The sequence below is a fragment of the Pseudochaenichthys georgianus genome, unplaced genomic scaffold (assembly GCF_902827115.2).
Source record: "Pseudochaenichthys georgianus unplaced genomic scaffold, fPseGeo1.2 scaffold_847_arrow_ctg1, whole genome shotgun sequence".
Classification (NCBI taxonomy): domain Eukaryota; kingdom Metazoa; phylum Chordata; class Actinopteri; order Perciformes; family Channichthyidae; genus Pseudochaenichthys; species Pseudochaenichthys georgianus.
This window is the reverse complement of record NW_027263390.1, coordinates 17,163-35,000: the sequence shown is the minus strand read 5'-3', so window position 1 is coordinate 35,000 and position 17,838 is coordinate 17,163. Positions and strand designations below refer to the sequence as shown.

Below are 17,838 nucleotides of genomic sequence, written 5' to 3'. Positions count from 1 at the left end.
CCCGTTTTCCTCTCTGCAGATCATGAAAGAAATCCAGGAGCACAAAATCAAAATCTACGAGTTCCCGGAGACGGACGATGAGGAGGAGATGAAGATGGTCAGGAGGATCAAGGTGTGTTCTTCTAAAGCAGGGGGTCAAACCGAAGGCCCGGGGGCCAAATCCGGCCTGTGACTTCATTTCATGTGGCCCCACGAGAGCTTGCAAAGAATATAATATGTTTGTTATACGGTTACATGGCGATTTACAGAAGCACGTTGCCCATAAACTACATGTCCCACAATGCATCTGAAATGTGCCTTTTTTCAGAATCTGACTTTTTCTTCAAAATATAACTTTTCTTTTCTTTTCTTTTTTAACTTTTTAAATCATTTTGTGACATTCTCCCTAAAGAGACTTGCAATTATGTGCCCTAAGCTTCTGCTTTCAGACGTAGTTAATTATGAAGTTATTACCCTATCCGATAATAATCCAATATTAAAAAAAAAAAATGTAACTTTTTTATTATTGAGTCAGGCACAATGAGTTCACATTTATACAGTCAATATTTTTATTTATTTTTCCCCTTTCCCTCCCTCCCGGTCCTAGCTAGTAAAATAAATAACTAACTAAATAAATAAATAAGATAGATACCTGTATAGGTAAAAGTAAAGTAATATAGAAAATAATATTAAAAGAAAATGTATAGATAAGGGAATAAAGAATAGTAACAGTAATACTTGTACCCATATACTCATATGTATACCCACATGTACACATACACGTACGTACATGTATACAAAGACAGAACAAATAAATAAAAATAAATAAATACAAAATTAATATAAAAAGAGACACAAAGGAAAAAAAAACATACAATATTAAATATTTATAATATATGTATTTTTATATAGTCTTATATATAAAACTGGCCTTTGATGATAATGTGGCCCGAGATGAAATTGAGTCTGACCCCCTGCTCTAAAGAAACGTTCAATAAAACCGATTTGACTGCAGCGATGATACCGTACACACTCTGATGTGCGTGAGCTATGCTTTAGTTTTTGAAAAGAAGCGATCCCATTTTGTTGTTGCCTTAGAAACACGGAAGGCCAATGAAATGAACAATACGATAAACGACCTCAGAAACAGGTTTATTACCCGGTGGGTTTACGCGTACGAGGACTTTGACTTGCATCAAAAATAACATTACAAAACGAGCCACAGAAAGGACGTCCTGCAGAATGATGGACCGTAAAAAAATAATCTGTAGACTTTATTTATCGCAGTGGCTTTTATAATTAGATTTTCGATTTTGTGATACAGGATTCTGAAGCCTCTTCCTCCTCTTCATCCTCCTCCTCTTCATCCTCCTCTTCCTCTCTGCAGGATCGTTTACCTCTGGCGGTCGTTGGCAGTAACACCATCATCGAGGTCAACGGGAAAAAAGTGCGTGGCAGGCAGTATCCCTGGGGGGTGGCTGAAGGTGAGAGGACACACACACACACACGGACACACACACGGACACACACACGGACACACACACGGACACACACACGGACACACACACACGGAAACACACACACAGACACATGGAAACACAGAAACACAGACACACACGGATACACACACACGGATACACACACACACACACACGGAAACTCAGACACACACACACACACGGAAACACACACACACGGACACACACACACGAAAACACACACACACACACACACACACACATAGACACACACATACACACAAAGACACGGAAACACACACACACGGAAACTCAGACACACACACACACGAAAACATACACATAGACACACACATACACACAAAGACACGGAAACACACACACACAGACACACACACGGAAACACACACACACAGACACACACACAAAGACATGGAAACACACACACACAAAGACATGGAAACACACACACACACCGAAACACACACCAATATTTCCACTGTGTGTTGGATCATTGATCGGACATCACGTGTAGATGGTTTGCAGAGCAGTCGCACAATCCATGTGCCGTTTAAATCAGAATCACAACTTTATTTACGTCTGTCCGTCCTGGGAGAGGGATCCCTCCTCTGCTGCTCTCTAAGGGTCTGAGGACAGAGGGTCTGAGGACAGAGGGTCTGAGGACAGAGGGTCTGAGGACAGAGGGTCTGAGGACAGAGGGTCTATGGACAGAGGGTCTAAGGACAGAGGGTCTATGGACAGAGGGTCTGAGGACAGAGGGTCTATGGACAGAGGGTCTATGGACAGAGGGTCTGAGGACAGAGGGTCTGAGGACAGAGGGTCTGAGGACAGAGGGTCTATGGACAGAGGGTCTATGGACAGAGGGTCAAAGGACAGAGGGTCTAAGGACAGAGGGTCTAAGGACAGAGGGTCTAAGGACAGAGGGTCTAGCAGAGGGTCTGAGGACAGAGGGTCTGAGGACAGAGGGTCTGAGGACAGAGGGTCTAAGGGCAGAGGGTCTAAGGGCAGAGGGTCTAAGGACAGAGGATCTAAGGACAGAGGGTCTAAGGACAGAGGGTCTGAGGACAGAGGGTCTGTGCTGTTGTATTTGCTGTAAAGTGTCTCTACTGTAGGCTATTTTTATTTTATGTCCAGCACTTTGGCTCCACCACACATCGTTTATAAATGTGCTATAAATAAAACTTGATTTGATTTGATCCGAGAGGGAAATCGAGTTTGTGACGAATGATCCATTTAGGGTGAAAGTGTTTATAAACATAAGAAATTAAAGTAGAAACGTCCAATACAAAATGTAAGTTGTTAGAAAAATATCTGCTTCAGCCTCAGGACCCGTGTGTCTGTGATCCTCTCCTGAGGGAAGGAGTCATCACATACAGAGACTAGTTCCTGAGCAGTGTCCTTCACATGCTGATATCAAGAGAGGGAGTTACACAGTCACAAGATGGAGGAATGCCGGTTCTTGTAATCATACATCCGGTCATGAACAAAATACTGAGTTTTCTCTCAAAATTATGATCTTTCTCAAAATTCGGACTTTTTCTCAAAAATGATTACCGTACTTTTCGGACTATAAGCCGCGACTTTTTCCCCCATTTTTTGTGTACAGCTAACGGCCACTAGGGAACCTCCTAAATCTATGGATTTTACAGGTAAAATTAACCACCTTTAACACGATGGGCTCTATGACCGGTCCGCGCCCGCCACCTTTAACACGATGGGCTCTATGACCGGTCCGCGCCCGCCACCTTTAACACTATGGGCTCTATGACCGGTCCGCGCCCGCCACCTTTAACACTATGGGCTCTAGGACCGGTCCGCGCCCGCCACCTTTAACTCTATGGGCTCTATGACCGGTCCGCACCCGCCACCTCTAACTCTATGGGCTCTATGACCGGTCCGCGCACGCCACCTTTAAGCGGCGGGCTCCAGCAGGAAAAGCTGGAGGCCGGAAAAAGCCAAAGTAAAAGTGGAACCGAGAGACAGAACAAGAGCAAGACAGACGGACAATTTAGCTGCTGCGGCTTATATGCAGGTGCGCTTTATAGTCCGAAAAGTACGGTACATTCTCTCAAAATCTAAAAATGTATGACTTTATCTCAAAATTATGACTTTTTCTCAAAATCCCAACTTTTTCTGAATACTTAAAATGTTAAATCTCCCTGGTCCCCGGCTTGAGCTTCAGCCTCAGGATCCTCTCCAGAATGGAAGGAGTCATCACATACAGAGACTAGTTCCTGAGCAGTGTCCTTCACATGCTGATATCAAGAGAGGGAGTCACACAGTCACAAGATGGAGGACTGCCGCTTCTTGTTATCATACATCCGGTCATGAACAAAAATACCTTTTTCTCAACATTTTGGCTTTTTTCTGAAAATCTAAGAAATCTGACTTTCTCTCAACATTCGGACTTTTTCTCAAAATTCTGTCTTTTTTCTTCCAAATTTTTCTCACAATCCGCTATTTTTTCCTCAAAATCTAAAAATTCGGACTTTTTTCAAAATTATATATTTTTTCCTCAAAATTCTTACATTTTCTCAATATTTAAAAAATCTGACTTTTTCTGAATACTAAAATATCAATAATCCCTGGTCCCCGGCTTGATCTTCAACATCAGGATCCGTGTATCTGTGATCCTCTCTGAATGGAAGGAGTCATCACATACAGAGACTAGTTCCTGAGCAGTGTCCTTCACATGCTGATATCAAGAGAGGGAGTCACTCAGTCACAAGATGGAGGACTAGAAAGCAGTACTCAATGTTTACTTCAGATTAGCTCCACGTCAGAAATGAGCATGCTTGATGTCTCTCTCCATAGAGGCTGAGTCATCATGTTCATCACATAGCTATCACATGCCTCAAGCAGTCCTGATGCTCTTCCAGGTCATCAGACATCCTGTCATGTTCACAGCTACAGTTACAGCCTTGTTAGCATGCTGCTCTCATGCTGGAAGAGGACTTTCAGGATTTCCCCAGCATCAGTTATAAAGCATTTGATGGTAGGCCTCACATCAGTGTGTTTCAGTGAGAAACTTAAGGTCATAAGTAGATAATGAGATTACTCCACAGGGGGCTTTAAAACATGTCTGTGTCCTTAATGTAACTCTTTAATCACCGTTAGACTGTCTGCTGATAAACGCAACCCCAGGTAAAGGCATCAGTCGCTCAGAGACACAACCGCTTTGAATCCACCGCGCTCCATTGACTGAAACAGTCATTTGAACTCTCAGAAGACGGGACTTTCCGCCGCAATTCATTTAGTTCAGTTTGTATTATTTTTAGAGCCGGGACTCGATTAAAAAATGTATCTAATTAGTTAGAGGCTTTGTAATTAATTAATCGAAATTAATCGCATTTTTAATCAAATATACATATCTGACCTGAGAACAGTGAGAAGCAGTTTTCACATGGATGTGACTCCACGTGGTCGACAGTCGAGTGCAGTCCAGAGAGCCAGAGAGCTGGTTATTCTCTCAGACGTGGACTGACTCATCCTGGCCCTGAAAACCAGTCGTCTGGTTGAGTGTGGGTTGGGGTCAGGGTGTGGTTCCTTGGCACTCGGAAGTCGGGCTAACGTCCACGCTAGCTGCTACACGCTAGCTGCTACACGCTAGCTGCTACACGCTAGCTGCTACACGCTAGCTGCTACACGCTAGCTGCTACACGCTAGCTGCTACACGCTAGCTGCTACACGCTAGCTGCTACACGCTAGCTGCTACACGCTAGCTGCTACATGCTAGCTGCTACATGCTTTGCATTGAGGTGATACTTCAGGCTTGATGTGCTGCGGCTCTTGTCGACGCTTCCATCCGTCCGTTTTTGAAAACAGAATGTCCCATCCACGGGGCCGCCCAAAGCGTCTCATCAGCTTGTTCGTTCATGCTTGACTATTGTTCACCGTGGTTTGTTGTCGTTTGAAGTCCCATGCTGAAGTCATGAACGTTAGTTGGTGCTCCAGTATAATCGGTACGCCTGAAACTCATCCAGTGAGAAACGTTCCGCTGTGCAAAAATAAGTGCGATTAAAATGCGTTAATTTTTGTGTAATTAATTAATCTTAATTAACGCGTTAAAGTCCCGGTCCTAGTTATTTTGTGTTTTTAAGGGTTCGTACAGATCCACCAAAGTGACGCAACAACACAAACATACGAGCTGCTTGAGGCAGCGCTCGACCAAAACCTTCACCGTTCTGCATGTAATGATGACTGCTTCTGTCAATGCAGTTTGGTGGGTTTGAAGGTAGCAAATATAATGTCTGTGAAGCGGTGACGACATACTGAATACAGCATGCAGGCGTACAGTAGCTAGTTATACGCTGACTATGTCTTAATGCCTATAAAACCTACTTTCAAAACATTCAAACTATCCCTTAATGTTATTTTAGTCGTGTTTTCTGCAAACTGGCTTTGATCTCCTAACAGGGAAACTAATCAGGACCAACGTTTGGCAACATTTCAAGCCTTTTATGAAGAAGCATCACATCGTGGAGCTATTAGTGGGAAGTTAGTCTGTGCAGGAAATGAGAGCTGAGTATGACCTCAAACAGGAAGTCTCCGTCACAGTTTGGTGAGACGTTCAAAGCTTTAAGGATAGTGTTCAGATAAAGTGACACGTAGCACACTGAGGTGTTACTGCACAGTCTGTAGTGTCTCTACTTTAAAGAGTCCTCTCCTGCTGATGTTCAGGTGTATATCAGTATGTAGTGTCTCTACTTTAAAGAGTCCTCTCCTGCTGATGTTCAGGTATATATCAGTATGTAGTGTCTCTACTTTAAAGAGTCCTCTCCTGCTGATGTTCAGGTATATATCAGTATGTAGTGTCTCTACTTTAAAGAGTCCTCTCCTGCTGATGTTCAGGTGTGTATCAGTATGTAGTGTCTCTACTTTAAAGAGTCCTCTCCTGCTGATGTTCAGGTGTATATCAGTATGTAATGTCTCTACTTTAAAGAGTCTCTCCTGCTGATGTTCAGGTGTATATCAGTATGTAGTGTCTCTACTTTAAAGAGTCCTCTCCTGCTGATGTTCAGGTGTATATGAGGATGTAGTGTCTCTACTTTAAAGAGTCCTCTCCTGCTGATGTCCAGGTGTATATCAGGATGTAGTGTCTCTACTTTAAAGAGTCCTCTCCTGCTGATGTTCAGGTGTATAATCAGTATGTAATGTCTCTACTTTTAAAGAGTCCTCTCCTGCTGATGTTCAGGTGTGTATCAGTATGTAGTGTCTCTACTTTAAAGTGTCCTCTCCTGCTGATGTTCAGGTGTATATCAGTATGTAGTGTCTCTACTTTAAAGAGTCCTCTCCTGCTGATGTTCAGGTGTATATCAGTATGTAGTGTCTCTACTTTAAAGAGTCCTCTCCTGCTGATGTTCAGGTGTATATCAGTATGTAGGGTCTCTACTTTAAAGAGTCCTCTCCTGCTGATGTTCAGGTGTATATCAGTATGTAGTGTCTCTACTTTAAAGAGTCCCTCTCCTGCTGATGTTCAGTTGTATATCAGTATGTAGTGTCTCTACTTTAAAGAGTCCTCTCCTGCTGATGTCCAGGTGTATATCAGTATGTAGTGTCTCTACTTTAAAGAGTCCTCTCCTGCTGATGTTCAGGTGTATATCAGTATGTAGTGTCTCTACTTTAAAGAGTCCTCTCCTGCTGATGTTCAGGTGTATATCAGTATGTAGTGTCTCTACTTAAAGAGTCCTCTCCTGCTGATGTTCAGGTGTATATCAGTATGGTAGTGTCTCTACTTTAAAGAGTCCTCTCCTGCTGATGTTCAGGTGTATATCAGTATGTAGTGTCTCTACTTTAAAGAGTCCTCTCCTGCTGATGTTCAGGTGTTATTGAGGATGTAGTGTCTCTACTTTAAAGAGTCCTCTCCTGCTGATGTCCAGGTGTATATCAGTACGTAGTCTCTCTACTTTAAAGAGTCCTCTCCTGCTGATGTCCAGGTGTATATCAGGAATAGTGGTCTCTACTTTAAAGAGTCCTCTCTGCTGATGTTCAGGTGTATATCAGTATGTAATGTCTCTACTTTAAAGAGTCCTCTCCTGCTGATGTTCAGGTGTGTATCAGTATGTAGTGTCTCTACTTTAAAGAGTCCTCTCCTGCTGATGTTCAGCTGTATATCAGTATGTAGTGTCTCTTCTTTAAAGAGTCCTCTCCTGCTGATGTTCAGGTGTATATCAGTATGTAGTGTCTCTACTTTAAAGAGTCCTCTCCTGCTGATGTCCAGGTGTATATCAGTATGTAGTGTCTCTAACTCTTAAAGAGTCCTCTCCTGCTGATGTTCAGGTGTATATCAGTATGTAGTGTCTCTACTTTAAAGAGTCCTCTCCTGCTGATGTTCAGGTGTATATCAGTATGTAGTGTCTCTACTTTAAAGAGTTCTCTCCTGCTGATGGTTCAGGTGTATATCAGTATGTAGTGTCTCTACTTTAAAGAGTCCTCTCCTGCTGATGTCAGGTGTATATCAGTGTGTAGTGTTCTCTACTTTAAAGAGTCCTCTCCTGCTGATGTTCAGGTGTATATCAGTATGTAGTGTCTCTACTTTAAAGAGTCCTCTCCTGCTGATGTCCAGGTGTATATCAGTATGTAGTGTCTCTACTTTAAAGAGTTCTCTCTGTCAGTGTAGTAAAGGTTTGACATGCAGCCTGCTGGAGGACCGTGGGAGTTTTACTATGAACTGTTTGTCTGTTGGGATTTCTTGAATACCAACAATGTCTCTGGCTCCGAGTCAGGACGGGGGAGGTTTAATGCCGAGGGAATGCTAACCGTGCTAAAGGGCGCCCCCTGCTGGTGCTTCCTCTCCCTGCAGCTCTCTGGGTTGTTATTGTAATACAGTGGAGATGATTTAAGGCTATTTGAAAAATGTACAAAGTGCTTCACAAAGACAGTAAAAGAAACATACTGAAAGATCGTGTTTCAAAGAATATATCAAGTGAAGAGATAATCATTTTATAAAATGACTAAAATTATATTATTGATGCAAAATATATAACTGAACACATCCTGAAATTATACTGTTTAATAACAATTCAATTCTTAAGCGTAGAAAGCATTGAATAAATACAAGTCTTGTGGGTGTAATAAAAAACCATCAATTCAGGGTTCCTACGGTCATTGAAAACCTGGAAAAGTCATGGAAATATAACTAAAGTTGCATCAAATATAATTTATATTTTATCGAATTCCCGAAATAGTAATACATAAACAATAATAAATACTGTATAGTAATGAAACGTAAAATGGCATTTAACTGTCGAGGTATTTTGCTGGTGAGAGATTTTTACAATCACGCCCTCTAGTCTACAGTGCTTTAGTCTGTCGGAGTTAGTAAGCCTATTTGATTTGTTTTAGATAGGCACGACATGTTTCATATGCAGACCTTATTTTCCAGCTTACCATGTTAAAATACAAATCTTTCAGTGGTACCGCTGAGAGAGTAATTTTTGGTCATGGAAAATTAGGTAAAGGTCATGGAGAGGTCCTGGAAAGTCATTGGTGAAAAAGTGTATGAAACACTGTCAATTGTAATTATGTTCTGGGACTAAAAGCAATAACGTTTTGATTTATTTATTAATTTAATTAATTCCAGTTAAAGGGAATAATTCCAAGTTTATAAATAAGAAAGTACCGCTTGTGTCTGAAGAGAAGTTCTGTGCATATATTTACTTGGTTTTCCTCCAACGTTCACGTGTTTCTCTGAGGCTCTCGCTGCCCTGATATTAATCGTGTTTTTATCTGATAATAACCAGAAATACAAGTTGTTTGAAATGTATCTGCTCTGTGTGTCCCCCTAGTGGAGAACGGAGAGCACTGCGACTTCACCATCCTCCGGAACATGCTCATCCGGTGAGAAACGTGTTTAATAAATCAACAAAGTGCAACTCCAGTTTGTCAGCAGTGACTTCAAGTATTGTATACAAAGACTAAAGGAAATGTTTTCCCCCCAGCACTAATATGCAGGACCTGAAGGACGTGACGAACAACGTTCACTACGAGAATTACCGCAGCAGGAAACTCGCCGCAGTCACGTACAACGGCTCGGACAACAACAAGAACAAGGGACAGCTCACCAAGTACGTTCATCTGCTCACGACAACAAAGTATAATAATGATATCATGATAATAATATCACAATTAAAGATGCAAGCAGAGATGAACCACGTGAATGCACCGTCGCTGGAGCAGTCGTTGGCTTGGACTCGTATAAAACATGAAGATTGGGCCGGATGAGACGGTTTGAGCTAAAGCGACATTGGGTTATTTGTTGTTATCTAGCGTCATGTAGATATGCCAGTCCTCGACCATTAACAAAGGGGGCGTTGAGGGACGGTTAGGGACGTTGAGGACGTTTAGGGACGCTTAGGGACGTTGAGGGACGCTTAGGGACGTTGAGGGACGCTTAGGGACGTTGAGGGACGTTTAGGGACGCTTAGGGACGTTGAGGGACGCTTAGGGACGTTGAGGGACGCTTAGGGACGTTGAGGGACGGTTAGGGACGTTGAGGGACGCTTAGGGACGTTGAGGGACGTTTAGGGACGCTTAGGGACGTTGAGGGACGTTGAGGGACGCTTAGGGACGTTGAGGGACGCTTAGGGATGCTTAGGGACGTTGAGGGACGCTTAGGGACATTTAGGGACGTTGAGGGACGTTTAGGGACGTTTAGGGACGTTGAGGGACGCTTAGGGACGTTGAGGGACGCTTAGGGACGCTTAGGGACGTTGAGGGATGTTTAGGGACGTTGAGGGATGTTTAGGGACGTTTAGGGACGTTGAGGGACGTTGAGGGACGTTTACCAGATTACAGGGTCTCTGCGCCCTCAAACCAAAATGCAGATTTCCCAGTAAAATGTTAAAGTGATTTCAGAAAACAAGATTTCTGTTCGTCAAAAACTGCATAATTCCTCCAGAAATCTGAGCGTGAAACGGCCGAAACGGCTTTGCTTTTACGGAGCTCCGACGTCACGTTGTTGTTTACGTCACGTTGTTGTTTACGTCAGGAGACATCTTGTATACGAGCGTCATGTTCTCCACAGAATTTATATACCTTATAAACAAGATCAGTGCCTACTTTAAGGGTGTTTCTCTTGTAACGCAGTACATATATACTTTTGTTTAAAGTGGACCTATCATGCTATATTTGAATAATAAAGTGTAGGACCTATAAGGCATATTTATACTTTATTTTTCAAAATACCAAACAAATCATGCTGATGGGCTGATTCTGTGAGAACAGCACCATCTGGTGGCCTGGCATATGTACTACAGCGTCTCCAGCGCTTTCGAACGGCAATGTCCGTGGCTGTCTCCTCCTGATTGGTGGAGTGGGCCCAATAGCCGTAGCGCCACTTCTGTGACGTCATAGAAGTGTTCAAATCTGGATCAGTCTGTGTCAGATCCGTTTTGCAGTAGATTTGGGTACGGAGGAAAAGAGAGGGTTGTGTTTTCTGGCATTGGTGAGTTCCCTGGAACACCGGGGACACATGTTCACGTATACAAGACGTACACAGGTGCATTTTGCATGATAGGTCCCCTTTAAGTACAAGATCTGAGTACTTCTTCTTCCTCCGTTCACTGTGACCGCTGATGCGTCTTATACAAGATCAGAGCCACAGTACTCGAACTATATCTTTCTAGAAACCCCTTGATATTATTATTTATCTGTTGATGTGTGTGATTCTTGTGTCTGTGCTCCGATCACTGGAGTCCTCGTTTTGTTTCTCCGTCTCTCTGCTAGGGATTTCTAAAAGGCCTTAATTATATCAACTAGTGGGAGAATGTCCTTCTGAGTGTGGCCAGAATCTGCAGTTCAGACAAAGGTCGCAGTCTGCAGACACTCGGAGACAGATTACAGTGTGCCAGCTGTCACCGAGGCAGCACACACACACACACACACACACACACACACACACACACACACACACACCACACACACACACACTCTAACCGAGCAGCGGTGTGTTTAATCTGTACTAACGGAGCTCTAATCCACCGCCTGCTGAAGCACGTTCACGGCAGCATGTTAAGAGTCTGTGTGTTTGTTCCTAGGGCCTGAGGCATCTGACAGCATGTAAGTGACTTCTTCAGCCTCGTTCACTCCTTCCTGCTTTCCTGCTGCATCGCTTTGACATGCTTTCATCCTGCTTCGCTATTACGTCATTCCACAAGAGAGGCGGGACACCTTCCAACCGCCTGTGATCTGAAATCTGCTTCTGGCTTCGTGCGGTCTCATTGATTAACCTCCGAAGCTCTCGCTGATCGCTGAACACACGCTGACTAATCGATCTGGGTTCTTCTGGGAGGAACACTTCATCCATTCTGGGGACATTGGGTTTGGTGGAAGGAGCTCCGTGAAAGAATGAAACAAATAAAATAACGGGATACAAATGGTTTTGGAAACATAGAAAATAAGTTCAGAATTAGCAAATAAAAAGGATTAAATACATATATTTATATTATCTTAAAGGTGGGGTAGGTAAGTTTGAGAAACCAGCTCGAGATTGAAAATACACAACCGGAGAAAATCTGCCACTTCCTCACAGAGCCCCTCCCCCAACACACGAACGCGCACATGACCAATGAGGGCAGAGATAAGTGTGTGCCCCGATGGAAGGCTGACAGGCAGGTCGGCCATCTACCTGGTTGTACTTTTTACAGTATTACGGCTTCCACGGATGACATTTTTTTATGGATTTGTTGTCAAAGCACTTCAGATATTCATTGCTATCGGGATGTTCAGAGCATTCCATGGAATATAACAAAAAGTGTATCTCGAGCCGGTTTCTGAAACTTACCTACCCCACCTTTAAGGAACACAATTTAAAAATATGTATATATACATTTCTGGCAGCTCAGGAGTTTCCAGTTTAGCTGAAGAAAATACAGAGATTTCAACAAACTGATCCACTAACGGTCAACTCGTTAACTTGGTGCAAGGAAACAAGTAAACATACCCAACACAAGAATGAGAGGACAACACTCCGGAGAAAAGACAACAGCAACAATTGGACAAGACCCAAAAAATAATGTAAATACTTTATCTACAGCTCCAGGAAAAAGAGACCACTCGGTAATGTTATTAGTTTATAGAATAAAATACATTTTACTCAACAGGGTTCTTACGGTCACTGACAACCTGGGAAAGTCATGGAAAAGTAACTAAAGTTGCATCAAATATAATTTATATTTTATCTAATCGCCGAAATAGTAATATGATAATAAATACTGTGTAGTTCTGAAACGTAGAATGGCTTTTAACTGACGAGGTGTTTTGCTGGTGAGAGATTTTAGGAGAAGCTAGGAAGGATTTGTTTCAGACGGGCACGACATGTTTCAGATCTTATTTTCCTGTTCACGTTAAAATAAACCGTTTTCAGTGGCACCGCTGAGAGTCGTGTTTTTGGTGAGAAAGTGTATGAACCCTGACTCAAATACAAACCTATAAATAGTAAAGCAGGGCAACTCATAATGTTCAGAGGTCTCATTAATTTCTCCAGAGCTGTATTTCTCACATTTAGATCAAAACACAAGCTCAGGCTGATGGGAATGTGATTCTTCGTCACGTTGCGCAGAGCCATGCTAACAGCTAGCTTAAAGCTAATAATAGCTGATGGGAATGTGATTCTTCGTCACGCTGCGTAGCGCCATGCTAACAGCTAGCTTAAAGCTAATAATAGCTGATGGGAATGTGATTCTTCGTCACGTTGCGTAGCGCCATGCTAACAGCTAGCTTAAAGCTAATAATAGCTGATGGGAATGTGATTCTTCGTCACGCTGCGTAGCGCCATGCTAACAGCTAGCTTAAAGCTAATAATAGCTGATGGGAATGTGATTCTTCGTCACGTTGCGTAGCGCCATGCTAACAGCTAGCTTAAAGCTAATAATAGCTGATGGGAATGTGATTCTTCGTCACGCTGCGTAGCGCCATGCTAACAGCTAGCTTAAAGCTAATAATACATGCTTTGGCTCAGCTGTTGGTTTTGTATCTCAACACAGCCAGATCTTAGCTGCTACTTTATTCTCACTAACACTGTAAAGAAAATGCTTTTGCTTTCCTCCTCCTTCATATTAACAAAGCAGACAAGTGGTGCACTCAGGAGGCTGTCTGCAGGGGAGAGGGGTTTCAGCAGGAGACGTGGGTTTAGGTTTGATTCCCAATAACACCTGTTCGCCTGTTGAACCCTGTCACCTCCTTGCCTCCTCGCTGGGAAGGAAAGCACCTCCTCCTCCTCCTCTTCATCACTCTGCAGTCAGAAAGGCTCCTTTAAGTCTGTAGGCAGGGCACGATTCTGCTGAGTGCGAGTTTTTGAAACCCTGCTTCGTGTCTGCAGGAGTCCTCTGGCCCAGATGGAGGAGGAGCGGCGGGACCACGTGTCCAAGATGAAGAAGATGGAGCAGGAGATGGAGCAGGTGTTTGAGATGAAGGTGAAGGAGAAGCTCATGAAGCTCCGAGACTCCGAGGCCGAGGTAAACGAAACATTCAAGAGGCTTTCTGTGTTGTGTCTCCGTGTCTCTTCTACATCAACGTGTGTCCCCTCTTCTCCATGTCTCTTCTACATCAACGTGTGTCCCCTCTTCTTCATGTCTCCTCTACATCAACGTGTGTCCCCTCTTCTCCATGTCTCTTCTACATCAACATGTGTCCCCTCTTCTCATGTCTCCTACATCAACATGTGTCCCTCTTCTTCATGTTCCTCTACATCAACATGTGTCCCCTCTTCTTCACGTCTCTTCTACACAACATGTGTCCCTCTTCTTCATGTCTCTTCTACACAACATGTGTCCCTCTTCTTCATGTCTCTTCTACATCAACATGTGTCCCCTCTTCTCCATGTCTCTTCTACATCAACATGTGTCCCCTCTTCTTCATGTCTCTTCTACATCAACATGTGTCCCCTCTTCTCATGTCTCTTCTACATCAACATGTGTCCCCTCTTCTTCATGTCTCTTCTACATCAACATGTGTCCCCTCAACATGTGTCCCCTCTTCTTCATGTCTCTTCTACATCAACATGTGTCCCCTCTTCTCATGTCTCTTCTACATCAACATGTGTCCCCTCTTCTCCATTGTCTCTTCTTCATCAACATTGTGTCCCCTCTTCTTCATGTCTCTTCTTCAATCCACATGTGTCCCCTCTTCTTCATGTCTCTTCTACTTCAACGGTCTTTAGCTCCAGAGGCGTCACGAGCAGATGAAAAGAACCTGGAGTTGCAGCACCGAGAGCTGGAGGAGAAACGCCGGCAGCTGGAAGAGGAGAAGAACAGCTGGGAGGCTCAGCAGAGGATCCTGGAGCAGCAGAAAACTAGACGCCTCCAGGTAATCACACGTCTTATCTGTGGAGGACACTTCTGTACAGCAATGCAGTCACCGAGTCATGAAGGAGACACGGGACGAGCAGGAGTTCTGATGTCAAACACGTATCTTTAATACAAGCATCGGCCGGAGAAATTCACATCACGAGTCACGCAGTCAAAGGTTCTGACTGCGGGTGGGTTGCCATGTCAAATCTGATCCGCCTCGCATCTCGGCAGACCCTTTAACTAGTTTACAGAGAGTCAACCCACATATTGGGGATGGGCGTAGACATCTCCAGACACAGGAGATGTCTCTCACGTCTCTGGAGCTCAGAAAACCCCCTTGTGCCCACCAGGTCAGGCCATACACCCTAGTATCAACGACTGCATTAACACATTCCCTACGGGAGATTAGAAGCAGGGATGGTCGTAAATGTCAACACACAGAATAAGGTTAAATGTCAACACACAGAATAAGGTTTAAATGGCAGGGGTGTCAAACTCAAGGCCCGGGGGCCAAATCCGGCCGCGACTTTATTTTATGTGGCCTGCAAGAGCTTGCAAAGAATATAATACGTTATTATACGGTTACATGCTACTCTACAGTATATCTATATATGTTCATTTTAATTAATTTCTTATTTTTTAGTTATTTCTTATTTTTATTTTTTATTTATCCTTAATTGTATTAATCTGTGTGAATCTGTGCTGTCCTGTTTTTCAATCTTACCCTGTTGCTGTTAAACTACTGAATTTCCCCACGGTGATTAATAAAGCTCCATCTTATTTTACAGAAGCATGTTGCCCATAAAATGTCCCACAATGCATCTCAAGTCTCTTCAGTGCGCATTCACATGCGCACTGAAGAGACTTGCAATTATTTGCCCTAGACTTCTGCTTTCAGACATAATTACAAAGTCATTACCCTATCCAATACAAATCCAATGCAGAGGCAATAATATAATATATTATTTCATATATAGTATGTATTTATATATGTATATTTATATAGTTACAACCGGCCCTTTGAGTGCAACCATAATGCTAATGTGGCCCACGATGGAATTGAGTTTGACACCCCTGGTCTAAGGAGTAAAGACAGAATTAATCCCTAACAGTATTTATATCGCGCTTTTCCTGCAGCTTTACAGGTGAGCCGTAACAGAGCTAACTGTTAGCTTATGTACCCTGAAAACATCCGTAGTCATCCGTAAAACTACAACATTAAGTTGCATATTGTGTGAAAGGGAAAACCCCACTGGAGTAAATCTGTTCTGTTTCAAATACGGAGCTATTTTGTAATGAACCACCAATAGAAGATACATCAGAATAAAAAACATACGTGTTGACGGTGAATTTGTAAAACGAACACTATGAAGGGCCAGGTCACGGGTAATTAATGTAAAAGTAGGATATTAAAATAAGATAATGAACTTTATTTTGGGAAATGTTTTAGTTGACCTCTCCTCTGTCCTCTTGTGTCTGCAGGACTTTGGAAAAGAACAAAAAGAAGAAGATATTCTAACCCTCCGGAGGACCTTCCTGATGTTCCATTATTTCCTGCCCGCCCTGGAGCGTCTGTCCGTCACAAACATACCGTGTGATAATCAAGAGAAGCCAGCAGGGGGCGCTGTCGTCTGACTCTAACCAATCATGCTCTCCCTCGAGTCCCCCTTAATATGATCCTTGTATCCCTTCAGCGTCACGTATACTCGTAGAAACACCGTCGTGACAAACAGGAAGTCTTTCTTTCTTCTTCTTTGGGAATGTCGGACGCTGCGTCCTTTTTTTAATGCCAAAAACCAAACGAATAGCTCGGCCTGTCGCGGCTGCAGCTCACCTCAGGCACTGTTATTTTTTATATAAATATATAAATGTATCTTTCGGTTGACTTATTATTTAGGTTTCACATTTAACTTCCTCCCAGTCCTCTTCCAGCTCCTGCAATGTAAATTGTATAACCACAAACTGCAGCGTTCATCTTCGACCCATGTGTAACATTTTCTTACTTTTGTTGTTTTCATTTTGTATCGCCCTGCGCCCTTTAGTTTTAGCCCTTCTGTTGGACGCCAAACATCTATCCCGACTCGCGCCGAGTGTCACGATGTTCAAGAAACTGCTCCGACGTGTTTTACTTACTTTCCACTTCTCGTGCAGATTCTATTCGGAGTATTTCCACGGTCACATTCAGCTCTCTGTGGAACGCACCTGCTTTTTTAATGTCCTGTTTTTATTGTTAAAAAGTCACATAATAAAAATTGTGATGGGGAAAAAAACACGGATGACTTTGTCTTCAAATGGCTGCCCTCGTGTCGAATGAGATGAGACTTTATTCATAACACGATACACACAGCAGCAGAATAATCAAACTGTACAGGAAACAGACGGGCACACGATTTAAGTCAATATTAACTGATACGCAAGTGCACGTTATTCTAGAACATTATTCATAATAATATTGCACATGTTGTAGAGCAGCGAGTGTGGGATTGTTTGCCTCCAGGTGCTCAGGTGCAGACGTCGTCACCTGGCTGCAGAGATGAGCTTCTCCTCAGGCAGGAGAGAAAAGGAGGACCAACACGGACGCTTGGAGAGAAGCTCCACGTTCCCGTTCATCCCGCAGATGTTGGTTAGTGAGGTCAGACGTAGACGCGTTGAGTTCTTCCACAACAGCTTAGAAAAGGCCACTAATTAAACGTTTGCAGTAGAATTACGATTTCCCTTTTTATTGGATAGAGAGGGAAAAACAAATGCCTCATTCCTCAGCATGTGCAGATGAAGCTTTATTGATCACCGGAGGGAGTCGGGTGCTTCAGCAGCACGAGGGAAAGGCTGCGAGTTCAACCTGAGATAATGCGACTCAACAAAATACACTTTGAAAACACCGTTGATGTGTGTGTGTGCGTGTGTGTGCACGATCCCTCGGTTGTGTGCTTTTACTCAAAGTGCTTTGAGTTTCACAAATACTATAAAAGTGCTATTTAAGTGCAATCCAGTTACTCGGAACAAAAAGAAGCACATGGGTGATTGGGACACTAAAAATAACCTTCAGAACTTTTTTTACCGTCTTTCTGCGT

The 17,838-nt window shown here is 43.2% G+C and overlaps 1 pseudogene; it reads left to right on the top strand.

Moving 5' to 3' along the window:
• LOC117444600 (septin-7-like) overlaps window positions 1-17,037 on the top strand; it is a 42,782-nt pseudogene extending 25,745 nt beyond the window's left edge.
• Window positions 17,038-17,838: the final 801 nt, after the last annotated feature.